This window comes from Cavia porcellus, unplaced genomic scaffold (assembly GCF_034190915.1).
Source record: "Cavia porcellus strain 051 isolate PalLab524CR breed Dunkin Hartley unplaced genomic scaffold, mCavPor4.1 scaffold_21, whole genome shotgun sequence".
In the NCBI taxonomy this organism is placed as follows: domain Eukaryota; kingdom Metazoa; phylum Chordata; class Mammalia; order Rodentia; family Caviidae; genus Cavia; species Cavia porcellus.
Genome location: NW_026947504.1, coordinates 56,537,689 through 56,553,473, shown reverse-complemented (window position 1 = coordinate 56,553,473; position 15,785 = coordinate 56,537,689). Strand labels below are relative to the sequence as shown.

General features: G+C 44.3%; 1 long non-coding RNA gene across 3 annotated transcripts in view; it reads left to right on the top strand.

Moving 5' to 3' along the window:
- Window positions 1-5,858, top strand: part of LOC101789122 (uncharacterized) — a 92,871-nt gene extending 87,013 nt beyond the window's left edge. For 2 of the 3 annotated variants that reach the window (XR_010041802.1, XR_010041803.1), the window contains 4 exons: window positions 2,796-2,941; window positions 3,950-4,099; window positions 4,890-4,998; window positions 5,437-5,858. This is a non-coding gene — a long non-coding RNA (uncharacterized LOC101789122). Of the gene's footprint in view, window positions 1-2,795; window positions 2,942-3,949; window positions 4,100-4,889; window positions 4,999-5,232; window positions 5,311-5,436 lie in introns of all 3 variants that reach the window. The other variant, XR_010041804.1, reaches the window with a different exon arrangement.
- The last annotated feature ends 9,927 nt before the right edge of the window (window positions 5,859-15,785 follow it).

The following is a 15,785-nucleotide window of genomic DNA, read 5'->3' as shown; positions in this document are numbered from 1 at the left end:
TCATGCCCCAGGGCAGGATGAAACAGCACAGTGAGAGATCAGAACAATGCTATTTAGAACAAGGTATAATTTTGAAACAAGAGACTGTTCTGGAAAATCACTTGGATCAGGAAGTGATAAAGAAAGCTTACTTCCTTTGTTTCTAATTAGTGGGATAGGATGGATAACAGTGGCATTGTCAGAGGACCGTGGAGGAAAACCCAGTTTTTGAGGGAGAAGGTCATAATTTCAGACTCAGACACATGGAATTTAAAAACTTTTGAGACATCTAAGTTAGTGCTGAAAAGGCAGAAGGAAATGTGGGACTGAAGCTTAGATGTGAGGTTTTACCTGGAGATGTGAATTTGAGCATCTAGTGATGGGGATTGAACTCATAGGTGTTGGAGACAGTGTGGATTGAGAAGTGACACTGAGCTAGGGCCTTGTGAAAGCATTTCGTACAGGTGATTCAAGTTTATCATCCATTTACTGTAAGTAAATAAGATGGTCCCAGATAACCTGGCTGGGCTCCATTGGGTTGAAAGACTTTTAAATGCAAAACTCAGGTTTCTCTGAGAAAGATGTTCTACCTACAGACAGCAGCATCAACTCCTGCCTGAGTCCCAGCCTGCCTTTGCTGAGGGTCTGCACCATGGATAATATTGAGCCTGAGTACCCAAGTACAGTGATGCTGCTGAGCACCCTGATTTGCACAGCAGCTTTACACAGGAGAAGCTATCCTGCCTAAGATGCTAGTAACAATTCATTTAGGAATACTGAGGCTTTTAAAAATGGGGGTGATAAAAATAGAGTGGCAAGGAAGTGCAAGTTTCTGACAAAGGGTTGTTGCCCTGAAGGGCCATGGATCTGCGATAGAGGAGGAGGAAGTAAAGAAACAAAAGCACTGAATGAGGTTGAAAAGTTGCCCTGCAGAAGTCCATGAACAAGCAGGTTGGATAGAGCAGTGGTTTCACCTTGAAGTGAGATGCTGGAGCGAGTAATTTTGAAGCTGAAGCAGTTTTCATTGATCATATAGTCCAGGCGCGACCCTGGGTAGTAGAAGTGAGCATGAAAGGCCAAAAAGACTTAGCCAAGGACTAGATATGGGGTGAGAGATAAACTCAAAGCGATGAGAAGTAGATGAAAGGGTGGGCTGAGACTTTCTCTGGGAGCTCTCAGGGAGTTATTATGATTGAAGACCAGCAGGAGGGGGCCTGTCTCTTGCTGTACTGTGCAGTTACACAGGGCTTGTTTGCTTGGGGAAGGCCAAAGCAGAATCTTCTTTTCCTCACTCTTAGTGATATGGAGATGTGTGTTAAAGTGTGGCCTTCGCCATTTCTGTGGCTCTTCTTCTGGCATTCCAAAGCAAAACAAGGAGTCATATGACTTGCCTCTCACTCATAGATGCGTGTGATATGATACAGGGAAGACTTATCTCATCTAATGCGGTAAAGGGGTTTGAGCATCAGACAGAAGAAATGGCTATTAGATTTTATGTGCAAGGACAGATAAGCTTAGGCTAAAACTACTCAGAATTTATATATAAGGCCAAAATCAGGGAGGGATCTGAGGTAGGAATATGTGACAAGCACTCACAATTAGAGTGATTCTGCTGTGATTTCTGTCTTTGCAACTACAGTGTACATGAGTTTAATTCCCTCCTCAAAATTGATTCTTTCTGAAATAAGGAGGGGCCCAAGGTCCAGTGTCATAGAATGACAGATGATATGTGCAGTTGTGGAGACATTTTGGACAGGCATGGATAAGGTAAACGAAAATCCAAGACAGAGAAGCATTAAAACTCTACCAAGTAAGGAGGTTGTTCCAACTCTATTGTATTGGAAATCTCTTTGTACTTAGAAGACAAAGCTACATATATTTTTTAAAAGCAATGTATTTTTAATTCCCTGTTCTCCATGTCTTTTCTGATAGCTCACTCTGTGAGCTTCATGTCTAAGTAGGGCGTTATTCACCACTGAGACCCCTGGCCTCTTACAGGAATTCTTTTAGATTAGGTAGTGTATGAGCTAATTGTAGAGTCTAACCATGATTGTTATAAATTTACTTCAAGGCAATTGAAAGCATTGAATGTCACTTCATTTTGCAGCTAAGGAACTGGGTGCAGGAACTGCCCATGGCTTAAATGAGATCATACAGTGGGGTTGGCTCAAAAGTGGAAGGTGTTGTCTGGTGAAAACGGAATTTAAATTGTAAACTATAGGGCTTTGCATGGTTTGATTGTTGCCTACAACTCTCGTATTGCTGTCACTGCAATTATCACCGTTCCACTTTACACACTTGAGAACAAGACGCCAACCAAAAGGTGAAATTATATTAAGTAACTGGCCGAGGGCAGGATAGAGCACAAGCTGCTTGGTTCCAGGATAGTCATGGTGAGCCCTGTGCTGAATGCTCCATGTCATCCTGCCTTCTAGCACTGTTTCACTGCTGGTCTATAGTGACTCACTGCTGCTGGGTATTCTGTTGGAATGAGAGTGGTGAGCATCTGTAAGGTGCCAGAGGATGTGATAACACCCAGTGGACTGTGAGCACAGAAACAATGCCAGGTTGTTTTCCAGTGTGCTGCAGAGCAGCCACACCCTGCTGCTACCTGTGATTACTGAGTCATGTGATGTTCTGACATGGCTACTCTGCTGGGGCTGAGAGGCTCAGATAGTTCCACCTGGCAGGCATGATTTTGTCCATATGGTGAGATTACTCTTGGCGGCTACCATTTTGGAAAGACATAGATGCTTAGAAACAAAATCATTTGAATGGAGAGAACTCAATCTTTTTCTTTTGTCTCCACTCGCTAGACTGAAGAATTCTGATGTCTATGATTATACCCTGCACGAGGGATGTGGAGGTGCGTAGCTGTCATGCTAAGGGGACAGAGAGATATGCAGGAGGTGATTATTATGGTACTCTGCCAACTGATGAGCAGCAAGCAATATTTTGTGAGGTAACCTAGAGTTTTAGTATGTTTTATGATTTTCTATTTTGTTACCCCAGGCATTAGTAAAGAGTTTGTTTGATTCATTCTAGAGATAAGGAGAAAGAGTAACTTGGGTTACTTATGAAAGGAAATAAACATTGATTTTGGCTAGAGAGCCCAGGGAGATGTGATCCCAGTGTTCCAATGTAGTCCCCATAGGGTCACCTTGAGGGGTGAGATTTGTTTTTCAGTACTTAGAATTGGACTGAGGACTGTCACACTACATCCTCAGCTTTTAAAAATGTTTTATTTTTTAAATACATAAATTTAAGTTAGTTAAGTTAGCTAAGTTGCTACGTTGCCTTGTTTGGATTACAAATTTAGTCCTGCTACTTGCCGAGGGCTGGGGTTTCAGGTATGTATCGCTGTGTCCAGTGTGAATTTTATCTTGCTGAAGGTGGGTGGTGAGTCCTTTTCTGCAGACTTACCCCTGTACCTCCTGCTGCCTGGCAAGTCGCTTTTGAAGGAGAGTGAGGTTTCCAGAGTTTCAAGAATGGAATTCTGTAACGAACAAAGTCTCATTGATGCCCACAAAACACAGAGCTCTCTATCACTGCTGCCACCACAGAGACTCCTTGCAGAAAGAGATATAAAAACTGTAATTATTTTTCTATATAGCTTTGTAATGACATCCCCAATGCAGGAGAACTACAGCCCTGCTTTCCCAGAAAATCAAACTGTTCTAGATTTTCATGTTCTTATCTCACTATATTTAAAGATTAAATATAATTTAGGATTTTCTTGTGTTATGTGCTTGTTTTTTCTATAATAAAAATATGATTTTTCTCTAGTTTGATTCATATTTTTGAGAACAATCCTGTTTTCACTTGTTTCTCATTTCCAAATTAATTAAATATACAACAAGATGTGATTTCACTGCATGCTTTTGTAAGGTAGTAGAAACAAATTGGTGCATTAAGGAGAAATTCTTTGTCATCTTTTTGTAATTTTTATTCATTTTTCGTATTTCTGCAGAGCTTCATATTTATTGTGTAGTGACTCTTCACTAGCAGGAATGTTGTCTTGTAGGAAACAGTTAACAGGGTCTACAGACGTTCTGAATTGTGGTGAACAGGGGATGCAGCAGCCAACCTCTAGTGCGGACGGTGCCCCACGGCTTATGAGGTAAATATACATTAAAAACAAATATTATGTTGAAAGACACATTGCCTTGAAATACTCCTTGAAATCTCTCCTCCCCTTTGAACATACGTGTCTCGTTATGCTTGCCACTTTCTGAAGCCATCCTGGAGTCCTCTTTTGTGAGTATCTGTAGTTGTAGCGGCCTCAACGCCCTGAATCTATTCCAAACATTTACCTTTTATGGTCATGCTGCCAGAATCAGTGACTAAATTGGATGAAGACACACCATAAAGTTTTTATTTGACAGAAATTGCCATAAACATTTTGAATGGATTTAGAACATCAAAGTAACTGCAACAGCACAACTAAAAAGCATTCACAAAAGAGAACTTCCAGAATTTCATTACAAAGTGGCACGAATTATGGGATCAATGTGTTCAAAACAAGGGGGAATATTTTAAGAATAATTGAGGAAAATGTATGTTTTACTGTAGTAATTTTTTTTTTATTTAAATAGTCACTGTATCTTTTGATCCCTCTTTGTGTAATGTACCGGGCAATGACCACCACAAAAAATTATCTGGCTCAAAATGTCATAAGTGACATAAAGTAGTGACTTCATAATTTTATGAAAAGTTGCCTATTTCACATATTCACCTTGATGAGCCCTAGTTGTCTCCTGGTTTTTGGGTGTTGTGGTGAGCATTTTATGCATTGAGCTTTCTTTTGCTTTGGGCCTAAATGGATTATGCAAAGGCATTGCCAGCTATTTCCTGACTCCTCTGATAGTAGGAATCATCCTCAGAAAACGTGCTATGGTTTTCTTCAACAGCTCAGCCTGTGTGTGTGGTTGCAGTTCCTGAAACCCAGATGAGCCATCTCCCAGGCAGTCGAAACAGTGGAGCAGCCATGAAACTGGGAAGAAAAGCAAAAGCTGGAAGGTAAAATCTTGGGAGCAGCAGGACTCAGGGACTTGGAAAGTCAAGCGGATTAGTGTTGATTCTAAAAGCTTTCTTTTGCATTAATTAATAGAGTCTGTCAGTACCCCGCCATGCCCCTTCAGCTCTGCAGCTCTTTCCTTCCTTCTTATGACCTTTTATGTATAACTTTTCTCTTGAGCTCTTATTGCTGTCTTGTATGCCACCTATTTTCCTTATTTACCCATTTTATTTCAGCTGCCTGTCCACGAGGGCAGGACTTTGTTTCTGTTTGTGCACCAGTGTTCCTCTCCATCCAGAAGAGCACCTGGCTCAGTAAGCATTCAGTGCCTATCTGCTAAATAAATGAATGAACAAATCTCAAATATATGAAGTGTTTTTCTTTTAGAAGAGCCTCACAGTACCACTACACTGAAATCTCGTTTCTCTTTTCATCCTCAGGGGACCGAGATCCAATGAAGAGGGTCCTGGGGCCCCAGGTGATGGCACTCTACCCTGCCCAGAGGCTGAGGAGAGAGATCATGAGAGGGTGTAGACGGGACCAGCTGGAGGTCAGCAGCAGGGTCCTTTGGTCCTCTGCTCTGGAGCTGTGCTCAGTGTCAAAGGGACTGCACTGGAGCGTCTTCATCATGACTTCCTGCCTGTTGTGGGATTTCCGGCTAGCTTCATCCAAAGACATTAGCCCTACTGGCCAGCTGCCAGCCCTGGGGCTCCCTCCAAGGACTGATTATTGGACCTCAAATCAAGCACCTGCAACCTCATAGTGTGGCAAAGGCTCCTCTTGAGTGTTCATATTTGATCTGATGTTTCTGAAATTGTGTGTATTCTGGATTCACTAATGAGAAAGACATCAAAAACCCTTGGAGCATGTGTAACTGTGTCTTTATTAATGCGTCTCCACCACTGTACATCAGAGTGGTGGGAGCAGGGGTGACAGAGGCCATCTGGAACGGAGCAGGTGATGGTGAGAGCCTTGCTTCGGGCCTCCACAGCCCTGTTGCTGGCAGCTTTGCAGTCATTTTGTCTTATGTCACTCAAGGCAGGTGAGCCCAAGTCACTGGCTTGCTGACTGCCTCTGCAGCTGCAGCTCTTAGCCAGTCCAGTTTGTAAAACGCAGGTGATGGGCAATCATTTGCATTTGGCAAAGCAAACCCAAGCACACTCTGATGACACAGCTGGACCAAACTTAGCAACTTTATTCATTAGGTAGTTAATCTTAAGGCTGTCAGCCTAGGCCACAAAGGCAGACTCAGGCGGAGAAACCAGGTTTGCAGCAGTTTAATCCTATTTCCCAATTATGATCAAGCCCAGCTATGTACAAAGAACTTTGAGTAGCTGCAGAGGAAAATGAGAAATGGACATTTCCTGCCCCAGAGGGCTTTGGATGTGCTAAGAGAGAAGGGAAAGTCACAAGAGAGAAGCAAATGGTGCCAGGAGCTCAGAGTTAGACAAGAGAAGATCCAGTTGAGAAGTGCATTGTGGAGGAGGAGTCCTGAAACCTGGATAGAATCTCTCCTGCTTTCTCTTTCTTTCTTCACCCCTTCACCCTTCCCCGTGAGAGAACAATCCTCTCTCATCCTCACAGACATCTACATGTGTCCCCAGAACCTGTGGTTACGTGTCCTAGATGGCAAATGGCAGAAGAAGCTTTGCAGATGGATTAAGTTCTGAATCTGGAAAGAAATAGAGAGAGAGGGAGACAGAGAGAGAGACAGAAAGAGAGAATGAACAGAGACGGTTAGGACAACATTGTAGAGGGCCTTGACTGACAAGGAGTGAAGGGCGGCACTGAGTATTTCTGACCAAGGATAAAAGGGTTAGCAGGAAGGAGCTTTACTCCTGAGGAGCCTACTGAGGCAGCAGCATAGGGTTAGATTGATGAAGAGTGAAAACCAGGCAAGCACACAGAGGCGGCTTGAGCTAAGAGGGTGGCACCAGGGCAGGCAAGTAAGGATGACTTTTGAGACAGTGTAATGGTATAATTTCTTGAACTGTTAACTGAATACACTGGGGAAGAAGAAGCCAAGTTTGAGGTTTTGAGTTCTAGGTACCCAGGACATTGGAGGCACTAGAATCTTGGGTGTCATCCTCAACTTCTTTTGGTTGCTGCCAACAGATAATCAGTTTATAAGATATTAACGTTTCTGATAACATGCTCTCAGAATTTCTCATAGTCACAACTTCATGCTTATTCTCTAGGAATCAATTAAGGCATTTTGTCTTCCCAAAAGGCTGCCAGACTCCTTCCTTCCCAGGCTAAGCTGGGTTTCTCTCTTGAGCGAATTCAATACGCTTATGGTGTCTTGTGGCTAGCTCTGTATTTCCATGTTGTTCTACAAATGTCCTATTATATGTATCCCTTCCTTTAGATTACGAAGGCCTCGTGGGCAAGCTTTGGATCTTATTCATCTTTTTCTTTTCAGTGTTTAGGCCATTGCCTTACATCTAAACAGAAGGAATTATGTTGAAAGAAAGCTGGGCTGTCATTCTGGATGGAGATGGCTGCCACCGAGGTGAGAGTGTCCAGGAAGAGACTGCAAACATGGGTCTGGGGCTTCAGTCAGAGGAGAGAGGTACAGAGATGGATGATTACGCTACTGCAAAGAGGAGGGGCAAAGGGCTTGGCCACTAGAAAGGGCCACTCAGATTTAGGGAATGAGGAAGAGACATCAATGTAAGCGGTGAAGACGGGAGTAATCAAGAGAGGTGGTATGACACCCAGGTTGGTGCCACCGCAGGAAAACCAACAGGATCTGAAGAAGGAGAGAATGGCGCATAGGTCACATCTTCTGTGGAAGTCAGCAGGTGAACAGCAAGGAAGGTTTTGTCTGTGGGGTATAGGAGGTCATTCCTGTGAGACAAGGAAAACAGCCAGAAGATAAGGAATAAAAGAGATGGATTGGTGAGGCAACAGAAGTCTGTACTTCTTTCAACATACTTGGAAAGGAAGGAAAATGAGGACTATGAAAAAGGACTTGAACAGGTAGCAGGATGCTACAATCTGAGTGTAGGCTGAGTTGGTCAAGAGCTGGCAGAAGCTGGAAAGTTGAATGTAGGAGTAGGTGAGGGACTGAGTAGCCATAAGAGGGGGAAGGAGGCAGGACACAGCCTTAGAGAGAGAGAGAGAGAGAGAGAGAGAGAGAGAGAGAGAGAGAGAAGGGAGGGAGAGATGGTGCAGAAAAGAGATTTTCAGGACAAAGGAGTCAAACAACCTCTTGGTGGGAGCAAGATGCTGGGATGTGCAGAAGAGAGGCATTAGCCACTTTGAGGACTCCAAGAAAGTACAGCAGGCACAGGTGGCCTCTCCGGAGTGTTGCTTAGCTCAGGTAAGGGCTGGGGTTTCCAGTGTGTTGAACAGCAGAGGAGCTGGCACAGAGACAGGGTGCAGTCCAAGGAGTGGCTAAAAGGCTGGAGGGGGACCAAGTAGGGGAAGTTGAGAGTGGGGTTATCATGAAGCTTGCCGACCATAGATTCTGGGCTGGGCTCAAGTTGGAATGAGGATTAGAGTTAGGAAAATACCCCAGACCATCAGCAACAAGCCCACGAGGGGCCGCAGAACAGGTCACCACAGCCCAGGACACATCTACATCACTGTGCCCACCCCAGCTTTATAGAACAGCATCCAGTTACCCCAATGCCATCTTATTTCTCCTAGTTGCTTTGGAAGGAAAATGAATGTTAGAGAGAAAATATCTCTGGGTCCCATTTTTCCAAAATGATCTCACGCCCCTGTTCCCTGGTGGTATGTGAATATCTGCAAGGACAAATTCCAGCCCAATTGGCTCTCTTTGTCCTCTCCCAAGTTGGGATCTGCAGGGTTCTGAGTTTGCAGGTTTTTCTCTGTGGCTCATATTTCAATGTCTGTGTTTCCTTTCTCCTTCTCTATTCCTCACCCCGTGCCAACAGTGTGACTCTCAGCACAGCACTGGCAAACCCCGAGAGCTGCTCTGCACATCCAGGGTCACCAGTTCAGGAAGCATTATCCATCCAGTTCAGGCCATCCCTGAGATCTGAGCAGTAGGAGAAGGTGGCCTTGGTCCATTGGTAAAAACCTTTAGCAGTGACTGTTTCCTCTTTGGGGATCTGGTAGTAGGTCATGTGGGAGTCTTTGCGCAGCCTACAGGGATTCACCCCCAAGATGTAAGTCTGGTTGACTGATTGGCCAGTGTGGGTCTGCAAAACACATTAAGTGGTTCCCCCCCCCACCACACGCAGAGTAGCCAGGTCACTGACTGCAGGCCATGGACTCTATCCAGGGTGCTATCATGTGGACCGACAACTCTGGACCGACAACTGCCCATGAGAGCCAAGAGGCAGTCGAGCAGAAGCTCCATGACATTCTCAGTGTCTCAGGGGTCTTTGGTTCTCTGGATTCCTCCCACTCTAATTTTTAATTTTAGCTGTTTTCCTCTATTCTTTCTGGAGGCTGTTACAAGGGTCACAGCCAGCATCACATTTGTGCAAGCTTTTGCTTAGCACCCCCTTCTAGAACACAGAAGGATGTGTTCAGTGGCCTGACACTCTGTGCTCCTAGGGCCCAGGACCCTATTCTTCTTATGGGGTCTTGCTTTTATCCCCATAGTCTGTCCCCAACCCCATCCTGTTGTTCTTGCCACTGACTCCTCCCCTTAAGTGCAGGGATTTATGGGATTGGGAATACAGCTCTAGTTAAAAAATATGCTTCTTTCCCAGAGTACAGATGATTGCAATAGAGCTTCTACCTTTAATTCTGCTTATTGATTCCTGCGTTTTCTGGAATTGCAAAGATCTTATTTGATTTGGAGGCGGGTTGTGCAATTACTTTATATTTTATCTGATCACCACAATACAATTGGAATTGGGTTTTATTTATAAAGCTCAAATTATGTAAATGATGCCACCATGATGACCACGACTTGGAGAAGACAGGGCCCAAGGATGCATGGGAGATTCCCTACTTCTAGAATAGTGCATGCTAAGGATCTTGTGCTGCTAGAAGTTTCGAGAACAGTGCTTGTGCTGCAGAACAAGAACTTGTCTTTCCTTTAGTTCCCTCATGATCCGTTTGTCACTTTGGATTATTTCCCTTATACCTGGCACTGAGAGGCAATGTTATCAATTGTGAGGATTCACTGTGCTCGGTTGTGGCATGAAACACAAATACCATTTCCTTTCAGCTCCGGCTCTCACAAGGCCTGCCCAAATACATTTGTGTTGTCTCCAAACCTGCCACTTTACAACAAATGAAAAGGCCTCTGAATGACAAACACAGCGCACATAGTGGGAGGGCCATTTGCAGGAAAATGGTTGCAAGGAGAATCAGTACTTTATGAATATTCACTGAAGTGTAAACCTGCACATTGCTCATACGCTTTTCTGCATTCTAATTTGCCCATGAATGCAAATGAGTCCTGTTTAAAATAGAGAGGGGGAGGGTGGGTTCTTCGCTGAACACCTAATTGAAAGATGTTTGTACATCGTGTTTGATATTTAGTAAACAGAGAGACAAATCCGATCGTTTTCTAAATGAGACCCCAGCAACAATAAAAAATAATGATCACAAAAACCTGGAGAGTGGAAATGTGCAGAACTAACTGCTTTCCTAAAAGGGGGGACATAATTACTCTGTCTCAGGGTGCAATTAGTGTCCTAATTATACAAAGGTGTGTTTTGCTTATCTCGTCACTAAACCCTTTGTCAAGATTTAGCCGACTTTAGGAGCTGTAAGACAGAAGGGCTGGGTCCTCTACCAGGGTAGGCGATGGATGGTCCTGGGGGAGAGGGATGGATAGATGGTACTTTGGGAAGTACCTTCATCTTTTAGACTGACAGATGGTTTCAGTCTGGGTTGGACTGCCTGCTGCTGCTTTCAATGCAAGAGTGTTACCTTTTTGGATTCATGAAAGCCATTCAATCAAAGATAAAAAGGCAGGCCAGTGTGGGGAATCAATAAAACCTCTACTTTCATCTGGAGTGTCTAATAGTAATTCTTCTCGTGTCACTGCCTGGTTAAACAGTCATACTCCTGCTAAAAGCCCTATAAGACATAATAGATTCATGTGGCTTTGCTCTATTGTGTTGTATTTGGCCTGGAAAAGGGGAAAAGGGTTGCTGTTTTTCTAAAACAAACCAGACACTGAAGGATTGTGTACTGAAATGTATTCACCCATTGCAACTTGTCTCATTAGAGCAGAGAGGGCTTTCTTTGCATAACCTCTCGCAGAGCTATTTCTAGGCACCTGATATATTCATCACAAACTCTGCTTTGGCGATGTTTTATACCAATCCTGAGTCAGTCTGCTTATATTTAAATGCATTTTTGTGGTGGTTGGTTGTTGCAGTTGGGAAAAATCATAAAAATAAATGCTTTTTATCTCAAACCAACTGTGCACATGGAGATCTGTTCCCAGGAAGCTGACAGTAAATGTCACACATCTCAGAGCTGAACTGGAGAGCACAAATGGCTTCGTCATGGCAGAGTCTCAGGCAAGGCCTTTGGCAATGGAGTCTTGTGAAAGGGTGTAGTTTAGACTGAAAAGCAGGTTTTTCCTAAAGTCTGTGAATGTCTTCGTGCGGTGCTCTCACTCTCCCCTAGCACCCTCATGGTCCCTTGAGTGTTTTTAAATCCTGTGGCCTGTATGGAAATGAATCATAATGTGGCTGGGTGCTTTTTCTTCCAAACTTTCCCCATCTAGTAGTAAAAAATGAAGTATTTGCACCGCATAGAGCAGCTTTAAATGGAATAGGCTGGGTCACCACCCACACTTTGACATCCAGAGATTTTTGAGTGAAGGAAAATCACAGAGCGTGTTATTTTGCCATCTGGAGTAAGAAAGAAGTGATGGGACAAGTGGCACTTTGTTGGCCATCCCAAGCAGGCCCTTTGATCAGGAGTGTCCTTTGTCAAGGCTTCTGCTGACCCTCCCCTCCCACATTCCTCTAGACCAGCCCCACCTCCCACCCTTTGCTCCTTTGGAAGATCTGTCTGCTGCTTTCAGGTCCAATCAGAGCTCTTTCTGCCATATCATGCTGAAGAGAGCAAAATACTGAGTGTCTTTTCTCTGGCTGACCCCTCATGCCCCTCCCCAGGAAAACTTCAGCAGATGTAGACAAGATTTTAATAGCAGTATAAGGAGAAATGCATGATAATCTCATTAGGGGAGCCATAATGGCCTGTTGGAGGATCACAGAGAGGACAATACATCAATGTCTAGTTTGTCATGGCGTCCCTAAGGATGGCCGTTTGCACCTCCTCACGGTCGTCTATTCATCGCCATTTGACCTGCCTCCCTATACCACTTCACCTTCACTCGCCTCAGTCCCCTTTGAGGCCCTCTACAATTGCTGACATCACTCTTTAAGAGCAGCCAAATCAGAGCCTGCAAATGACAATCATAAAAATGCAGTTAGCGGGCCACCCCACGGCTTGCCTTGACATGGCACATTAAGGCTCTTTCTGGCCTTGTCCTGGCAGTCCTTGGTCCCACTTCATCTGGAGTTCAACATCTGCAGGAGGTCAAGGGAGTGGGGGGCTCAGGGATTTCCAACCATCTGCCAAGGCAAAATTAAATCGGTGTTGGAGGAGGCAGGAGGAAGAAGCTAACTATTCTGAATACCTTCTAGTTATTTATTGCGGGCGAGGGCAGCAGAGTCGTTATTAATGGTATCAGTCCATTGTCTTTCTTATGCGCCTCTGAGGGCAATGGACATAATTAAAGTCAAAGTCGAAGCCAGTTCATTTTCCCCCTTGGAGGCTTAAATGGCCCAGAGTCATTTCCCATGCCTTCCTTCCTACTAGTGCCAGTCCTCCCAAGCTGTTGAAAAATTCAGCATTCCTATAAACTACAGTACTTTGTAAAGGTCATGTGCCAGTTAATCTGGACCCGGGGTCTGGAGCGGTTACGCAGTAACAGCAGCAGTGGCTGTCCAGCCTGGTGACGTGAGGTCAGCCTGTGAACACAGAGGGCCACGAGGCGGGCACACAGAGCTCTTTAAATACTGCCAAGCATTTCCTGGATCAGCATGATATTTAAAGATTTTTGTTCCACCTGCCTACAAAATATAGAGTCCAGCCGAGAGGCAAGAAAAATGAATATGGATTTCTTGCCCTTTCAGTGTATTCACTCTAGAAAATAGCCATTTCTTTTTTTGCTTTTTGCCGAGCCGAGAACTGCAGGCTTCAGGCAGCCACGATTACAATCATGCATCATGAATGAAATGTGCCATTTGGAGAAAATCAGCCACTCATTCCATCTGAAAACCCCACACAAATCAATAGTGCTAGTCAAGTTTTCGGGCAGAGTTAGATGTTGTGCTTGGACTAAAGTACTTTCTCATCACACTTCTGCAACTTGGAGCCGCAGCCAGGGAAGGGTAAATGTGGTGCCTGGTGTGCAAACAGGAGGATTATCAGCCTCCGAAAGCTACCTCTTTCATGCATGAGATGAGGAAGGGAGAGTCTTGATGGCCGCACCACTGGGCAGCCTTGCACGACATGCTTCCTGGCTTGAGTTCTGTGTGAACTAGCTTCTTAGGAATTCCTTTATTCATAAAACACGTGAAGAGTACGTGCTGTGTGCCAGGACACTGTGCTGGTCCGGGAATGTGAGAGCGTGCAATATACAGCCAAGCCCTTCCGTCGTGTGGCTTTTAGAGGTTAATGAGCGTTACGGTTTGTATATAGTGCAGGTTGAAGATTTGACACCCAGCTGGTGGTGCCACTGATGGTGGTGGAACTGTTAGGAGATGGGGCTCACTGGAGGACGTAGGTTATGTGGGGTGTGTCCTTGAGGGGTGCAGCTTGTTTCCTGGCCACTCCCCTTCCTCTCTCCCTCTTACTCCACCATAAGCCTGCTCTCTGCCATAAGCCTGGAAGTAGCGCCAGGTGACCATGCAGTGGTACTTGTGAGACTATAAACCAAAATAAACCTTTTCTCAGCTATTCTGTCACAGCAACACATTGTGTTGTGTGACTAACACAAGAGGGAAACAGGTCACTTGTAATACAATATGCTAAATCTTAGGCTTTGGCAAAATTTTCATTGCTGTTTGCCTTTTTCTTATGAGTGGAATGAAGAAGTAAAAGTATACAAACCTTCAAGGAATTTTCCCTCTCCAGGGCAGTCAGACCATCAAATATCCCCCTCTTACCTTGTTCCCACTGGTAGAGGGACGGTTGGTTCCTCTGTCATCAAGATGACCACAACCTGGCTGCAGACATAAACCCATGCAGATGAAATGTTAACCCAGATAAATATGGACACTGAGAAATTTTTGGCAGTCCAGAGATTTCCTCGGGAGATCAGAGAAGGGAGAGACGGTTAAGTGCCTGATCGATGCCAGGCACAGTCTTCCCTGCACCATCTTAACCTCTCCCCTGACACCAATTACTTATCTATGGAAAGATTCCTAAATCCATGTCTCCAGCTTAGATATCTCCCACGAGCTTTTCTCTTGGCTAATTTCTGCTCATCTTACATCTTAGCAGATGTAAGCAGCATTTACTTCAAGAGGGTTCTTCAACTTTGGACAAAATTAGATCTCCTATCACACCGAGGTTGTGGCAGGCTTTATCTTAGCACTTACCTCAAAGCTTGGACGTCCTTGTTAATCAATTTTCTCCATTGCAAGCCTGAAAGATCCTCAAGGGAGGGACTATGACTACCCAATTCATTGTTATTCCCCAAGGTCATTACAAAGCTAGGCATTTGAGCCAAGTTTGGTGATTTGCAATATAAATGAGTAATTCTTACAGGCATGTCCATCCTTTGGCTTTCTTGGGCTACACTGAGTTATCTTAACTCAATTGTGTTGGCTTGCATATAAAGTATAGTTGATGTATATAAGTAGCAAAAGTTCCTTTATTTTTTATATTTGTTATTATAGCAATTTATTTATTTATTATTTATTTATTTATTTATGTTGATACTGGGAATCGAACTCATGACCTTGTGCTTGCCAGGCAGGTACTTAGGCCGCTGAGCTAAATCCCAGGCCCTATTATAGCATTTTTAAAATGTGGGAAGCAAGCTGTGGGTTGGACAGGTCTGTACAAAACACCTTTCTTTAAGGTAGACATCCAGACCATTTGAGCCTACTGGGCGATCCATCCAGAGTGAGATGAAACTGGGTGATTGGCATTGTGATAATATATCCCTGCCAGAGTCTGGTGTCCTAAAGTTTCCTAGGAATTGAGGTTGAAGAAAGGTTTAGGTAGTAATCTTAGGGCAGAACAAGTAAAGGAAGAAAAAACAGAGGGAGAAAACTGAAGGTGGTGTGTTCTGGTGCTGGTCACTGCTTCACAGTGGTGTTTGTGGGTGCACAAACTCACACACCACCATCACCCACATCAACTGCAGCAAAAAAACCCCAACAAATAGCCAGATGCTTAACAGATACACGTTTTCAACCATGCAGGATATTTCTGGGCAGATCAGACAGGAAAGCCATGTCTCATAATAGAAGATATACCACCTCCTCCTCTGCCCATGGGTCAAAATTTAACCCCATGCGGAGAGAATTTTCATATATTTATTGTCTGCCCTATCTGACTCTTTAAAGCCACTCAGAAAATATAAGCCCATGTACAATGATGGGATAGTTCACACAGACTGCATATGTAAAATACAGCGATTCCTGCAAAAAGCCTGCCTGCCTGCCTCCCATTAGCTGGCACCTGGGAACTTGAATTTCAAGAGGGTGCCTACCATTCCCTAGTAAGAATGGTTCAGTGTCCCTTTGGTGCAATGTGGTGTATGCTGAAAGCTTGATTTCCTTCTGGGAGTCTGACGTTTTGATACATGTTGGCAAGG